At 35.8% G+C, this 17,698-nt stretch overlaps 1 protein-coding gene across 3 annotated transcripts in view; it reads left to right on the forward strand.

The window, feature by feature from the left end:
- Positions 1–17,698, forward strand: part of C17H2orf92 (chromosome 17 C2orf92 homolog) — a 432,030-nt gene that overhangs the window by 52,614 nt on the left and 361,718 nt on the right. The window lies entirely within an intron of this gene.

Here is a 17,698-nt window from a genome sequence, read left to right on the forward strand (position 1 = left end):
CAGAGTGATGCCTGCCGATTCCTGCTTAGAAAGGGGATATCTCTCTCCCTTTTCCAGCAGTGGCTTCCTCTCAGGGATTCTGAGGTTGCTTCTTTTCTATGTGTGCTGTAAAAGAGGCCTCAGGAAATCTGATTTGACTGACTGAGTGATTTATAGACGACCATGATTCTGAATGGATTCAGAAGCTCCTACAGTCCGACTCTCCAGGTTTTCAGGGATTGATGTCTAGAATCAAAGGACTTGTTCTTGTCCTTGCAGGTGACCTCAGCCTCTCTGAAACCAGCCCCCTATGCAGAGAAGGGAGTGAGTGCATCTGAAGATGTGTATCTGGTTCAGGTTTGGGAGGCTCCCATCAGCTGAGGATGCTCACCTGCACAGTCCATTGCAGTTGCCTTGGCCCTGTTAGGCCACCACTGCAGTGCTGGGATCTGTTTGAGAAATATTTTACAGACTTGTAGGTCAACATGTTCATCAAGGATGGGGCTGGTGATGAGAACTCATTTTCCTGATAAATATAACAGTTAATTTTTTGAATCATAATCTAAGTACCTGTTCCATCAACTGAATATGCCATCCATGAACATCCAATAGCCTTTGACAAATATCTTCAAAAGAAATATAAAATCAATGCAATTTGTGATGCTTTCTTTCTGTGTCTAAGTAAATATAGTTAAGTGGAAGAAAACTGCTCTCAATGCAGGAGAGGTAGAAACCTGGAAACTATTTTTAATAGGGATGAGAAATTGATATATTTGAAATAATGTAAACATGAGAAATTAGCCATGATTTTTTTCTTTTTGTTAATTTTTTCTTATTTAAGAGAGCAAACAATACACTTAGAACCACCAACAATGAAATATCTTAGTTAGCTTAACCATTGGCATATTTAAATACAGTATCCATATAATCATTGTAAAGCCTATGTTGCACAGTAAGTTTCATAAACCAATTTAAAATTAAGACAAGGGAAGAATCTACATATTCAGATAGCAGAGTTCTAAAATTCTAAGTGTTAAACACTATTTAAGATACCATTTGATGAGCTGTCAAAACTGAATGTCCTCAAAGTAAGAAAGTTGTTACAAATATCTGCATTCCTATAGTAATGACCCATGTTACTAAATATTTTCCTGATTTCAAGAAAATATGAGGATACAAATATTTTTACAATTAACATATGGAAATCTTAACCACCTTAAATGGATATTTAAGTTAGTTTATCCATGGGCATATTAAAAAAATATCTAGGGGGTACAAGGGTAGTTCCGTGGTAGAATTCCTGCCTGCCATGTGGGAGATGAGGGTTTGATTCCCGGTCCATGCACTTCCCCAAAACCAAACAAACAGCAAAACAAACAAAAAATTTGAACAAATGGTGCTGTAATAACGGGATACTCACATGGAAAAATAATAAAATGTGACCCCACCATGCAGCATACAAAAAAAATAAGTAATCATTGTAAAACCTGTTTGTACAACATGTTTCATAAACCAATTTAAAATTAAAGCAAGGAAGGAAAAAATCTATAAATACAGATATCAGAATTACTTGAATTTAAATATTAGGTGATATCTTAAATATTAAAACTGTATGCGTTTTCAAAATATTGCGTAAAAAGTTATTACAAATATCAACTTTGCTATAGTAGTGAGCTATGCTACTAAATATTTTCAAATTTTTTATTTCAGGAATTTTATCTAATATTACTATAACTGCATATAGTTTTTTAAAACTGTTTTTTAGTTGTAAAATATAGCATACATATACAAATAAAAGAAAGAAAAAAAGTAATAATTTTCAAAGCACATTTCAGTAAGCAGCTACAGAATAGTTCCCAGAGTTTGTCATGGGCTACCATGCCCTCAACTCAGCTTTTTCCTTCTAGCTGCTCCAAAACACTGGCAGTTTTATCAGAGTCATAATAATGGAATCATACAGTGTCTGTCCTTTTGTGTCTGACTTATTTCACTCAACATTATGTCCTCAAGGTTCATTCACATTGTCATATGTTTCGAGACTTCCCTCAACTCTTCTGGGTATATTCTGAGTATTGGTATTGCCAGGTCATAGGGCAACTTAATATTTAGTTTTCTGAGGTATTGCCAAACTGATTTCCACAGCCGCTGCACACCTTACATTCCCACCAACGGTGAATAACTGTTCCAATTTCTCTGCATCCTATCCAACATGTATAGTTTCCTGTTTGTTTAATAGCAGCCATTCTTATAGCAGTGAGTAGGTATCACATTGTCATCTTACTTTGCATTTCCCTTATCACCAGTGAAGATGAGCAGTTCTTCATGTGCTTTTTAGCCATCTGTATTTGTTCTTCAGAAAAGTATTTGTTCTTCATGATCAAGTGGGAGTGATACCAGAAATTGTTCAACATAAAAAAATCAATCAGTGTAATACAGCACATTAACAAATCAAAAAGGAAAAATCACATGATCATATCGATTGATGTGAAAAAGCATTCGACAAAATCCAGCATCCTTTCCTGATAAAAACACTTCAAAAGTTAGGCATTGAAGGACAGTTTCTCAATATCATAAAAGGCATATATGAAAAACCCATAGGCAGCATCATACTTAATGGTGAGGAAATATTCATTTCCTCTGCCCATTTTATAGTTGGGTTGTTCTTTTGTTGGTAAGCTGTATAATTTATTTATGTACACAAGATATCAAGCCTTTATCCGATATGTGGTTTCCAAATATTTTCTCCCATTGAGTTGGCTGCCTCTTCACCTTTGTAACAAAGTCATTTGAGGCACAGAAACTCTTGCTCTTAAGGAATTCCCATTTGTCCATTTTTTCTTTCATTGCTTGTGCTTTAGGTGGAAAGTTTAAGAAGCTTACCTCCTATTACTAGACTTTGAAGATGTTTCCCTACATTTGTTTCAAGAAGTTTTATGATATTGGCTCTTACATTTAGGTCTTTGATACATTTTGAGTTAATTTTTGTGTAGGGTGTATGGTAGGGGTCCTCTTTCATTCTTTGGGCTATTGAAATCCAGTTCTTGTATGCCTATTATTGAAAAGACCGTTCTGTCCCAATTCAGTGGATTTGGGGGCATTTTTGAAGATCAAATGTCCATAAATTTGATGGTCAATCTCTGCACTCTTGATTCTGTTCTACTGGTCAGTCCTTCTGTCTTTGTGTCAGTACCATGCTGTTTTGACCACTGTGGCTTTATAGTAAGCTTTGAAGTCAGAAAGTGATAGACCTACCAGTTTCCTCTTCTTTTTAAGGATTTCTTTAGCTATTTGAGGCCTCTTTCCCTTCCATATAATTTTTTTTTTCACATGGGCAGGCACCGGGAATCGAACCTGGGTCCTCTGGCATGGCAGGCAAGCATTCTTGCCTGCTGAGCCACCGTGGCCAGCCCTCCTTCCATATAAATTTGATAACCAGTTTTCCAAGTCTTCGAAGTAAGTTGTTGGGATTTTTATTGGGATTGCATTGAATTTGTAGATCAGTTTGGGTAGGATTGACATCTTGATGATATTCATCCTCCCTATCCATGAGCATGGGATATCTTTCCATCTGTTTAGGTCATTTCTTCTATCTTTTTTTGTAATTTTCTGTGTATATGTCTTTGACATCCGTGGTTAGGCTTATTCATAGATACCTAATTCTTCTGGTTCCTATTCTGAGTGGATTTTTTCCCTTAGTTGTCACCTCAGATATGTCATTGCTTGTGTATAGAAATATTACTGATTTTTGTACACTAATCTTGTATCCTTCCACTTTGCTGAATTTGTTTATTAGCTTAAGTGGTTTTTCTAAGGGCTTTCTAAGTATAGGAGCAAACAATGAAAGTTCTACTTATTCCTTTCTTATTCAGATGCCTTTATTTCTTTCTCCTGTTTAATTGCTCCAGCTAGTACTTCTAGTACAATGTTGAATAATAGTGGTGACAATGAGCATTCTTGTCTTGTCCCCGATCTCAAGGGGAATGCTTTCGATTTCTCACCATTAAGTATGATGCTGCCTATGGGTTTTTCATATATGCCTTTTATGATATTGAGAAACTGTCCTTCAATGCCTAACTTTTGAAGTGTTTTTATCAGGAAAGGATGCTGGATTTTGTCGAATGCTTTTTCACATCAATCGATATGATCATGTGATTTTTCCTTTTTGATTTGTTAATGTGCTGTATTACACTGATTGATTTTTTTATATTGAACAATTTCTGGTATCACTCCCACTTGATCATGATATATAATTCTTTTAATGTGGCATTGGATATGATTTGCTCATATTTTGTTAAGAACTTTTGCATCTATGTTCATTAGGGAGATCGGTCTGTAGTTTTCTTTTCTTGTATCATCTTTATCCAAATTTTGGTATTAGAATGATTTTTAGCTTCATAAAATGAGTTAGTTAGCATTCCTTTTTCTTCAATTTTTTGGAAGAGTTTGAATAGGATTGGTGTTAGTTCCTTTTGAAAAGTTTGATAAAATTCTCCTGTGAAGGCATCAGGTCCTGGGCTTTTTTTGTAGGAAGATTTTTGATGGTTGATTGGATCTCTTTATTTGTAACTGGCTTGTTGAGATCTTCTATTTCTTTTTGAATCAGTATAGGTAATTCATGTTGTTTCTAGGAATTTGTCCATTTCATCTAAGCTATCTAGCTTGTTGACATATAGTTGTTCATAATATGCTCTAATGATTTTTAAAAATTTCTTCATGATCTGTGATTGTTCTATCTATAATGAATAGGGAGGTATTGAAGTCTCCCATTATTATTGTTGATATGTCTATAGCTCCCTTCAATTTTTCCAAATGTGCCTCATGTATTTTGGAGCTCATTGATTGGGAGCATACACATTTATGATTGTTATTTCTTTCTGGTGAATTGTCCCTTTTATTAGTATGTAACGTCCTTCTTTTTGTCTCTTATGACATCTTTACATTTGAAGTCTATTTTGTCTGATATTGATATAGTTACTCCTGCTTTCTTTTGGTTACAGCTTGCATATAAGATCTTTTTCCACCCTTTCACTTTCAATCTAACTCTGTCCTCCAGTCTAATTTGTGTCTCTTGTAAACAGCAGATAGATAATGTTTTTTTGATCCATTCTGTCAGTCTGTATCTTTTTTGTTTTGATTTTAATACTTTTATCGATAAATCTTAACATGCAAACATTCTATACATGGTGTACAATCAGTGGCTCACAATATCATCACATAGTGGTGTATTCATCACCATGAACATTTTATAGAATATTTGCATCATGCCAGAAAAAAAATAAAAAGAAAAAACTCATATATATCATACTCCTTACCCTTCCCTCTCATGACCACTAGTATTTCCATCTATCCAATTTATTTTAACCATTGTACCCCCATTATTTGTTTATTTTTGATCCATATTTTTTACTCATCTATGTATACCCTGGATAAAAGGAGCATCAGACACAAGGTTTTTACAATCACACAGTCATATTGTAAAAGCTATATCATTATAAATCATCTTCAAGAAAGAAGGCTACTGGAACACAGTTCACCAGTTTCATGTACTTCCCTCTACCCACTCCAATACACTGTAAACTAAAAAGGAATATCTATATAGTGCATAAGAATAACCTCCAAGATAACCTCTCAACTCTGTTTGAAATCCCACAGTCACTGATAGTTTATTTTGTCTCATTTCTCTCTTCCTTTTTGGCTTTTTCAAACTCTTGATGCTGAGTTCCTGCTCATCCCGGGATTTCTGTCCCGTGTTGCCAGGGAGAATTATACCCCTTGGAGTCATGTCCCTCATGGGGGTAGGGCAGTGAGTTCACTTGCCATGTCGGTTTAGAGAGAGAGACCATATCTGAGCAACAAAAGAGGTTCGCTGGGGGAGACTCTTTGGCATAATTATAATTTTAGGCTTAGCCTATCCTTTGCAGTATAATTTTCATAGGTGCAAACCTATGAAACCTTGGCCTATTGATTTGGTTGTCTCCACTGCTTGTGAGAATATCAGAAATTCTCCAAATGGGTAAGTTGAATATTTCCTCCTTTCTCCCCAGTGCCTCAAGGGGATCTTGCAAATACTTCTTTATTCACTGCCCAAATTACTTTAGGATATATCAGAGCATCATGCTAACCTGGACAAACCAACAAAGTCTCATGCCCTATTCCAGATTCCATGTACTTCTGTTGTTCAACTAAACTGACCATAAAATTTAAATTAGGAAATGCACTACCCAAAATATAAATTATGCATGAAATAAACATCTCTTCCTTTATTCTCATGCAAAAGTTGAAGTTTTAAAATATGGACCAAATCAAGCTTCACCCTGTATTCTGATTTACCCTAGTCCTATCCAGAGCAGATTCATTCATATCTCACCCGAAGTCAGATCCCTTTTTTCTGGCCATTTTTTAAAACTTTTTTATTGTATAGTATAACATATATACAAAGCAAAGAAAATTTAAAAAAAGCAATAGTTTTCAAAGCACTCTTCAACAAGTATTTACAGAACAGATCCCACAGCTGCTCCAGAATATAGGAGGCTAGAAGGCTTAAATATCTTTTATCATCACAATAGACTTTTTTCCTTTTTTTTTTGTGAAAAATAACATATATATATATATATATAAAAGCAATACATTTCAAAGCACAGCACCACAATTAGTTGTAGAACATATTTCAGAGTTTGACCATTCCATTGTTATAGATTTTTACGTCTAGCTGCTCTAAGATACTGGAGACTGAAAGAGATATCAATTTAATGATTCAGCATTTATATTCATTTGTTAAATCCTATCTTCACTGTATAAATCCACGATCAACTTTGATCTTTTCGCCCCTCTCTTTAGGGGTGTTTGGGCTATGGCCATTCTAAATTTTTAATATCAGACAGGTCTGTCACTAATATGGGGTAGGGAGATGGAACTCCCTACCCCATAGGGATGTTCTGGAGAGGCTGGGCCCTCTAGGTTTCAGGACTTATCTGGACCAGGCACCCATCTGTAGATGTAGATTTCTGGAAAGTTACTCTAGTGCCTGGAACCCTTGTGGAATCTTATATATTTCCCTAGGTGTTCTTTAGGATTGGCTGGAATGGTCCTGGTTGGGGTTTGGCAGGTTATGATAGGTAGCAAGGTCTAACTGAAGCTTGCGTAAGAGCAACCTCCAGAGTAGCCTCTTGACTCTCTTTAAACTCTCTCTGCCACTGCTACTTTATTAGTTATGCTTCTTTTCCGCTTTTGATCAGGATGGCATTGTTGATCCCATGCCAGGGTTGGATTCATCCCTGGGCATCCTCTCCCATGTCGCCAGGGAGACTTTCACCCCTGGATGTTAGAGGCGGAGGGCAATAATTTCACTTGTAGAGTTGGTCTTAGAGAGAGTGAGGCCACATCTGAGCAACAAAAGTGGTCCTCCAGAAGTAACTCTTAGGCATGCCTGTAGGTAGGCTAAGCTTCTCTGCTACCTATATAAGCTTCACAAGAATAAGTCTCAGGATCAACGGCATGGTCTATTGGTTTGAGTGTCCCTAAAGTTTGACACATTATCAGGGGATTCTTTGATGATAAGGTTTAATAGTTTGATATTCTTTCTCCCATCCCTCAAAGGACTTTGCCAATGCTTTTTGATTATCTGCTTAATATTCTAGAATATATCTAGGCATTACAGTAATCTATACAGGATTATAGGACCTCTTTCTTATTCTGGGCTCCCTGTATTTCAGTTGTTCAAATGAGCTCTACAGATAGGGTGAGTTAGATTATGTGCTACAGAAAATTTAGGTTCCAGATCAAATAAACTTTCTTCCTTTGGACTCAAAGAGTATGTGTGTTCCTAATATATAAACACTATCTTCCTTCCCCCCTATATTCTGAATTACTTTAACCCCAACCTGATTGGCTTCATTCTTATCTCTAAATATCAGGTTAAATATATATATATGTAGGTATATATATGTATAAAACAGCCCCTCGAAATCCAGAAATAATGAACAGACTTAATACGTCTGCTCTAAAAGCCTACAATCTAGGCCTCTGTTTTCTTATAAACAATTTCTAAAGGTGACCATACCATTGTTGTTCTTTTGTTTCTGGCTTATTTTGCCTCACCAAATGTCCCATATGTTCATTCACATCATTGCATGCCTCACGAATTTGTTCCTTTTTGTAGCAGCACAACCTTCATTCATAAGTATACACCATCATTAGCCAATCTGCAGTCAGTGCATCCTTCAGTCACCTGCCTTCATCAGTCATGTATAGTGCCCAAAGTCCACAGTCCATCAACACTCTCAATTTTAGATAATTTCATTGTTCCCAAGAGAAAGAAAACCAATAAACACAACCTCACCAAATAGGAAATCTAAACCTCCTCTTCACTCTTGTCCCTCACCACATTATTTACCTCTGCTGTTGCTGTGGTAGTGCTGATAGTTTCCTTTTGAACATAGCTCGTAGCATGCAATAGCAGTTTTCCCCGTCCCCAGGACTTAAACAGTCCATGTGCATGAATCATAACTTTGAAGTAATTCTTACAAGAACTAATTCATATTTCTAGTGCTAATCAGTGGGACATGTAGGTCTATAGAACCCCTTTCAATCTTGTTCATCTTCAATATGGTAACATTACTTATAGACCCACTAGAGAACTGCCTTCACTTCTATCTATTCCCTTACATTGGAGTTCAACCTCATTAGCTAATGGTTCACCCATCTCTAGTTTCTATGTATCTCTAAGTCCCCTATATTCTATTATAAGCCTCTGATTATACCTTTGCACTGGTCATAAAAGTGGAATCATACAGTATCTATCCTTTTGTATCTGGCTTATTTCATTCAGCATTATGTCCTCAAGGCTCATCCATCTTGTTATGTGCTTCAGGATGTCATTTCATCTTACTGCTGCATAATATTCCATTGTATGTATATACCACATTTTGTTGATCCATTTGTCTGTTGGTGGGCATTTGGTTTGTTTCCATCTTTTGGTGATTGTGAATAATGCTGCTATGAACATCTATAGTGAATAGGGGTGTATTGAAGTCTCCCACTATTATTGTTGATATGTCTATATCTCCCTTCAATTTTTCCAAGTGTGCCTCATGTATGTTGGAGCTCATTGATTGGGAGCATACACATTTATGATTGTTATTTCATCGGTGTGCAAATGTCTGTTTATGTCATTGCTTTCAGCTTTTCTGGGAATATACCAAGTAGTGCTATTGCCGGGTCATAGGGCAACTTGATATTTAGTTTCCTAAGGAACCACCATCGTCTTCCACAGTGGTTACACCATTATACATTCCCGTCAGCAGTGGATAAGTGTCCCTTTATCATAGCTGGATAGTTATCTTTTGGAGTGTTTTTATCAGAAAAGGCTGTTGAATTTTGTCAAATGCTTTTCAGCATCAATCAAGATGATCATGTGTTTTTCCCTTTTGATTTGTTAATGTGCTGTCTTACATTAATAGATTTTCTTGTGTTGAACCATCCTTGCATTCGTGGTATAAACCCCACTTGGTCGTGGTGTATAATTCTTTTAGTGTGTGTTGGATTTGATTTGCTAATATTTTGTTGAGGATATTTGCAAATATCAAATATATGCAAATATCATCTATGTTCATTAGGGAGATTGGCCTGTAGTTTTGCTTTCTTATAGCATCTTTACCCAGTTTTGGTATTAAAATGATATTAGCTGCATAAAATGACTTAGCTTTTTCCTCAGTGTTTTGGAAAGGTTTGAGCAGGACTGGTATTAGCTCTTTTTGGAATATTTGATAAAATTCCCCTGTGAAGCCATCTGGCCGTGGGCTTTTCTTTGTAGGAAGATTTTTGGTGATTGATTGAATCTGTACTTGTGACTGGTTTGTTGAGATCATCTGTTTCTTCCTGAGTCAGTGTAGCTTGTTTGTGTATTTCCAGGATTTTGTCCATTTCATCTAAGTTGTCTAGTTTGTTGGCATATAGTTATTCATAGTATCCTCTTATGATTTCTTTTATTTCTTCAGGGTCTGTGGTAACGCACCCATTATCGTTTCTGATTTTGTTCGTTTGCATCCTCTCTCTTTTTTCTTTGTCAGTCTTGCTAGTGGCCCATCAATTTTATTGATTTTCTCAAAGAACCAACTTTTATTTTTATCGATTCTTTCTATTCTTTTGTTCTCCCTTTCATTTAATTCTGCTTTGATCTTTGTTATTTCTCTTCTTCTGTTTGCTTTAGGGTTATTTTGCTGTTCTTTCTCAAGTTCCTCCAGGTATGCTGTTAAGTACTTGATTTTTGCTCTTTTTTGTTTTTTAATATAGGCAACTAGGGCAATAAATTTCCCTCTCAGTGCAGCCTTTGCCACATCCCATAAGTTCTGATAAATTGTATTCTCATTTTCATGTAGATACTGATTTTTCTAGCAATTTCTTCTTTGACCCACTGGTTGTTAAAGAGTGTGTTATTTAATATCCATATATTTGTGAATGTTCTAATTCTTTGGTGGTTTTGAGATCCAGCTTCATCCCATTGTGATCAGAGAAAGTGCTTTGAATAATTTCAGTGGTTTTAAATTTATAAAGACCTGTTATGTGCCCCAGTATATGATGTATCCTGGAGAATATTCCATGAGCACTAGAGAAGAATATATATCCTTGTGTTTTGGGGTGCAATGACTTGTATATGTCTGTTAGGTCTAATTCACTTATCAAATTATTTAACTTCTCTATTTCCTTGGTGATCTTCTGTCTAATTGTTCTATCTATAGAGGAGAGCAGTGTATTGAAATCTCCTACTATTATTGTTGAAACATCTATCGCTCCCGTCAGTTTAGCCAATATCTGTCTCATGTACTTTGGAGCTCCTTGATTGGGAGCATAAACATTTATGATTGTTATGTCTTTTTGGTGAATTGACCCTTTAATTAGTATATAGTGTTCTTTGTCTCTTATGATATCTTTACATTTAAAGTCAATTTTTTTGTTTACATTTAAAGAAAGCTACTCCTGCTTTCTTTTGGTTACAACTTGCATGGAAAATCTTTTTCTACTATTCACTTTCAATCTGTTTGTATCCTTGTGTCTAAGATGAGTCTCTTGTAAGCAGCATATAGCTGGATTATGCTTCTTAATCCATTCTTCCAATCTGTATCTTTTTTTTTGAAGAGAACAGATCTTTATTATATTTTTAAAAATGAAATCTATGCAGAGAATTTGACATCAGGTAATGAAAAGGACAAACCCTAGGACTGAGAGGTAGTTAACAGTTCATTTGAATCTTTTATTTGGTCCTTTTCTCTAAAAATGTAGTTTCTTTAAACAATCCTTTTTTGTATGCTGTTAAAATGTTATAAAATATATTATGAGTTTATATGGTTTGATGTTTTTCTGGTGAGAAATTCAGTACAATCCTCCCCACCCACCCAGATGTTTATGATGATCACATATTCCATCTTGTGTATACTGCTGTAGAAAGGGAGAGAAAAAAACTTTTATGTTGCAAACACCCAAGTTAATGTCTCCTGTTGTAAATTTAAAAAAATTATTTATTAATTAAAAAATTAAAAAACCAAATAAAACACCAACATATATAATCAGTAATTCACAGTATCATCACTTAGTTGCATATTCATCATTTTTTAGAACATTTGCATCAATTAAGAAAAAGAAATAAAAAGACAATAGAAAAAGAAAGAAAACAAAAACAGAAAAGAAAAAAAAAAGATTATACCTACCATACCCCTTACCCCTTGCTTTCATTGATCACTAGCATTTCAAACTAAATTTATTTTAACATTTGTTCCCCCTATTATTTATTTTTATTCCATATGTTCTACTCGTTTGTTGACAAGGTAGATAAAAGGAGCATCAGACACAAGGTTTCCACAATCACACAGTCACATTGTGAAAGCTATATCATTATTCAGTCATCCTCAAGAAACATGACTACTGGAACACAGCTCTACATTTTCAGGCAGTTCCCTCCAGCCTCTCCATTACATCTTGAATAACAAGGTGATATCTACTTAATGCATAAGAATAACCTCCAGGATAACCTCTCGATTCTGTTTGGAATCTCTCAGCCATTGATACTTAGTCTCATTTCACTCTTCCCCCTTTTGGTCGAGAAGGTTTTCTCAATCCCTTGATGCTAAGTCTCAGCTCATTCTTGGATTTCTTTCCCATGTTGCCAGGAAGGTCCACACCCATGGGAGTCATGTCCCACATAGACAGGGGGAGGGTGGTGAGATTGCTTGTTGTGTTGGCTGGAGAGAGAGGCCACATCTGAGCAACAAAAGAGGCTCTCTTGGGGGTGATTCTTAGGCCTAACTTTTAAGTAGACTTGACCTATCCTTTGTGGGGTTAAGTTTCATATGATCATAGGCTCAGCCTATAGCTGTGGTTGTCCACACTGCTTGTGAGAATATCAAGAATTCAACTTGGGGAAGTTGAATTTCTCCCCATTCTCAACATTCCCCGAAGGGGGCTCCACAAATACCCTTCCACTCACTGCTTGAATCACTCTGGGATTCATCAGGGCATCACTCTGGACAAACCAACAACATCTCATGTCCTACCTGACATTTCAAGTGCTTATGGTGTTCAATCAAACTATCTACATAAGTTGTATTAGGAAATGCACTAGTCAAAATATAATTTTTGTACCACATAAACATTTTTTGCTTTAGTCTCACATATAAGGTGACATTTAAAAATATTAGTTACCATCTACCTTCAGCACCCTGCAGTAATGACATTCCTTCGTTCTTCCTCATGCAGAAGCATTTTTAAAATTTGTACATTTAGCCACTATTATTATACACTCTAGGCATTCCTAGATTATACCATCTCAATCTTTAACATCTATCTTTCTTTCTGATTTGATTTATGCCTCCAGCCCCTCTCCCTCTATCATTCTCACATGCAGCCTCATTCAGTGTTTTAACATAGTTGTATTACAGTTAGGTAGTATTGTGCTGTCCATTTCTGAGTTTTTACATTCAGTCCTCTTGCACAGTCTGTATCCCTTCAGCTCCAATTATCCAATTTCTTACCCTATTTCTATCTCCTGATGGTCTCTGTTACCAATAAAATATTCCAAATTTATTCACTAATGTCAGTTCATATCAGTGAGACCATATAGTATTTGTCCTTTTGTTTTTGGCTAGTCTCGCTCAGCATAATGTTCTCAAGGTCCATCCATGTTGTTACATACTTCATAACTTTGTTCTGTGTTAAAGCTGCATAATATTCCTTTGTATGTATATATCGCAGTTTGTTTAGCCACCCATCTGTTGATGGACATTTTGGCTGTTTCCATCTCTTTGCAATTGTAAATAATGCTGCTATAAACATTGGTGTGCAAATGTCTGTTGGCGTCTTTGCCCTTATGTCCTTTGAGTAGATACCTAGCAATGGTATTGCCGGGTCATATGGCAATTCTATATTCAGCTTTTTGAGAAACCGCCAAACTGCCTTCCACAGTGGTTGCACCATTTGACATTCCCACCAACAGTGAATAAGTGTGCCTCTTTCTCCACATCCTCTCCAGCACTTGTCATTTTCTGTTTTGTTGATAATGGCCATTCTGGTGGGTGTGAGATGATATCTCATTGTGGTTTTGATTTGCATCTCTAATGGCCAGGGATGTTGAGCATCTCTTCATGTGCCTTTTGGCCATTTGTATTTCCTCTTCTGAGAAATGTCTGTTCAAGTCTTTTTCCCATTTTCTAATTGGGTTGTCTGTCTTTTTGTTGTTGAGTTGAACAACCTCTTTATAAATTCTGGATACTAGACCTTTATCTGATATGTCATTTCCAAATATTCCACAGTCTCCCATTGTGTAGGCTGTCTTTTTACTTTCTTGATGAAGTTCTTTGATGCACAAAAGTGTTTAATTTTGAAGAGTTCCCATTTCTTTCTTTCTTTCTTCAGTGCTCTTGCTTTGGGTGTAAGGTCTATAAAACCACCTCCAATTACAAGATTTATAAGATATTTCCCTACATTTTCCTCTAACTGTTTTATGGTCTTAGATCTAATGTTTAAATCTTTGATCCATTTTGAGTTAACTTTTGTATAGGGTGTGAGAATATGGGTCCTCTTTCATTCTTTTGCGTATGGATATCCAGTTCTCTAGGCACCATTTATTGAAGAGACTGTTCTGTCCCAGGTGAGTTGACTTGACAGCCTTATCAAAGATCAAATGTCCATAGATGAGAGGGTCTATATCTGAAAACCCTATCTGAGTCCATTGGTCAATATATCTATCTTTATGCCAGTACCGTGCTGTTTTGACCACTGTAGCTTCATAATATGCCTTAAAGTCAGGCAGTGTGAGACCTCCAGCTTCATTGTTTTTTCCTCAAGATACTTTTAGCAAATCGGGGCACCCTGCCCTTCCAGATAAATTTGCTTATTGGTTTTCAAATTTCTGAAAAGTAAGTTGTTGGGATTTTGATTGGTATTGCATTGAATCTGTAAATCAATTAAGGTAGAACTGACACCTTAACTATGTTTAGTCTTCCAATCCAAGAACACGGTATGCCCTTCCATCTATTTCGGTCTTTTTGTGATTTCTTTAACAATTTCTTGTAGTTTTCTTTGTATAGGTCTTTTGTCTCTTTAGTTAAATTTATTCCTAAATATTTTATTCATTTGGTTGCAATTGTAAATGGAATTTGTTTCTTGATTTCTCCCTCAGATTGTTCATTACTAGTGTATAGAAACACTACAGATTTTTTAATGTTGATCTTGTAATCTGCCACTTTGCTGTACTCGTTTATTAGCTCTAGTTGTTTTGCTGTGGATTTTTTCAGGGTTTTCGACATATAGTATCATATCATCTGCAAACAGTGAGAGTTTTACTTCTTCCTTTCCAATTTTGATGCCTTGTATTTCTTTTTCTTGTCTAATTGCTCTGGCTAGAACTTCCAACACGATGTTGAATAGCAGTGGTGATAGTGAACATCCTTGTCTTGTTCCTGATCTTAGGGGGAAAGTTTTCAATTTTTCCCCATTGAGGATGATATTAGCCGTGGGTTTTTCAAAAAGTTTCCTTTATCATTTTAAGGAAGTTCCCTTGTATTCCTATCCTTTGAAGTGTTTTCAACAGAAAAGGATGTTGAATTTTGTCAAATGCTTTCTCTGCATCAATTGAGATGATCATGTGATTTTTCTGCTTTGATTTGTTGATATGGTGTATTACATTAATTGATTTTCTTATGTTGAACCATCCTTGCATACCTGGGATGAATCCTACTTGGTCATGATGTATAATTCTTTTAATGTGTTGCTGGATTCGATTTGCTAGAATTTTGTTGAGGATTTTTGCATCTATATTCATTAGAGAGATTGGTCTGTAGTTTTCTTTTTTTGTAATATCTTTGCCTGGTTTTGGTATGAGGGTGATGTTGGCTTTGTATAATGAGTTAGGTAGCTTTCCCTTCTCTTCAATTTTTTTTGAAGAGTTTGAGCAGGGTTGGTACTAATTCTTTCTGGAATGTTTGATAGAATTCACATGTAAAGCCGTCTGGTCCTGGACTTTTCTTTTTGGGAAGCTTTTGAATGACTGATTCAGTTTCTTTACTTGTGATTGGTTTGTTGAGGTCATCTATTTCTTCTTGAGTCAAAGTTGGTTGTTTGTGCCTTTCTAGGAAGTTGTCCATTTCATCTACATTGTTGTATTTATTAGCATAAAGTTGTTCATAGTATCCTGTTATTACCTCCTTTATTTCTGTGAGGTCAGTGGTTATGTCTCCTCTTCCATTTCTGATCTTATTTATTTGCGTCCTCTCTCTTCTTCTTTTTGTCAATCTTGCTAGGGGCCCATCAATCTTGTTGATTTTCTCATAGAACCAACTTCTGGTCTTATTGATTTTCTCTATTGTTTTCATGTGCTCAATTTCATTTATTTCTGCTCTAATCTTTGTTATTTCTTTTCTTTTGCTTGCTTTGGGGTTAGTTTGCTGTTCTTTCTCCAGTTCTTCCAAGTGGACAGTTTATTCCCGAATTTTTGCCCTTTCTTCTTTTTTGATATAGGCATTTAGGGCAATAAATTTCCCTCTTAGCACTGCCTTTGCTGCATCCCATAGGTTTTGATATGTTGTGTTTTCATTTTCATTTGCCTCGAGGTATTTACTAATTTCTCTTGTAATTTCTTCCTTGACCCACTGGTTGTTTAAGAGTGTGTTGTTGAGCCTCCATATATTTGTGAATTTTCTGGCACTCTGCCTATTATTGATTTCCAACTTCATTCCTTTATGATCTGAGAAACTGTTGTGTATGATTTCAATCTTTTTAAATTTGTTGAGACTTGCTTTGTGACCCAGCATATGGTCTATCTTTGAGAATGATCCATGAGCACTTGAGAAAAAGATGTATCCTGCTGTTGTGGGATGTAATGTCCTATAAATGTCTGTTAAGTCTAGCTCATTTATTGTAATATTCAAATTCTCTCTTTCTTTATTGATCCTCTGTCTAGATGTTCTGTCCATTGACGAGAGTGGGGAATTGAAGTCTCCAACTATTATGGTAGATGTGTCTATTTCCCTTTTCAGTATTTGCAGTGTATTCCTCACGTATTTTGGAGCATACTGATTTGGTGCGTAAATATTTATGATTTTTATGTCTTCTTGTTCGATTGTTCCTTTTATTAGTAGATAGTATCCTTCTTTGCCTCTTTTAACTGTTTTACATTTGAAGTCTAATTTGTTGGATATTAGTATAGCTACTCCTGCTCTTTTCTGGTTGTTATTTGCATGAAATATCTTTTCTGAACCTTTCACTTTCAACCTATGTTTATCTTTGGGTCTAAGATGTGTTTCCTGTAGACAGCATATAGAAGGATCCTGTTTTTTAATCCATTCTGCCAGTCTATGTCTTTTGATTGAGAAATTCAGTCCATTAACATTTAGTGTTATTACTGTTTGGGTAATACTTTCCTCTACCATTTTGCCTTTTGTATTATATATATCAGATCTAATTTTCCTTCTTTCTACACTCTTCTCCACACCTCTCTCTTCTGTCTTTTCATATCTGACTCTAGTGCTCTCTTTAGTATTTCTTGCAGAGCTGGTCTCTTGGTCACAAATTCTCTCAGTGACTTTTTGTCTGAGAATGTTTTAATTTCTCCCTCATTTTTGAATTTTGCTGGATATAGAATTCTTGGTTGGCAGTTTTTCTCTTTTAGTAATTTAAATATGTCATCCCACTGTCTTCTTGCCTCCATGGTTTCTGCTGAGAAATCTACACATAGTCTTATTGGATTTCCCTTGTGTGTGATGGATTGTTTTTCTCTTGCTGCTTTCAAGATCCTCTCTTTCTCTTTGACCTCTGACATTCTAACTAGTAAGTATCTTGGAGAATGCCTATTTGGATCTATTCTCTTTGGGGTGCGCTGCACTTCTTGAATCTGTAATTTTAGGTCTTTCATAAGAGTTGGGAAATTTTCAGTGATAATTTCTTCCATTAGTTTTTCTCCTCCTTTTCCCTTCTCTTCTCCTTCTGGGACACCCACAACACGTATATTTGTGCACTTCATGTTATCATTCAGTTCCCTGAGCCCCTGCTCAAATTTTCCCATTCTTTTCCTTATAGTTTCTGTTTCTTTTTGGATTTCAGATGTTCCATCCTCCTGTTCACTAATTCTAACCTTTGTCTCTTGAAATCTACCATTGTAGGTTTCCATTGTTTTTTCATCTCTTCTACCATATCTTTCATTCCCATAAGTTCTGTGATTTGTTTTTTCAGACTT

Source organism: Tamandua tetradactyla, chromosome 17, assembly GCF_023851605.1.
Source record: "Tamandua tetradactyla isolate mTamTet1 chromosome 17, mTamTet1.pri, whole genome shotgun sequence".
In the NCBI taxonomy this organism is placed as follows: Eukaryota; Metazoa; Chordata; class Mammalia; order Pilosa; family Myrmecophagidae; genus Tamandua; species Tamandua tetradactyla.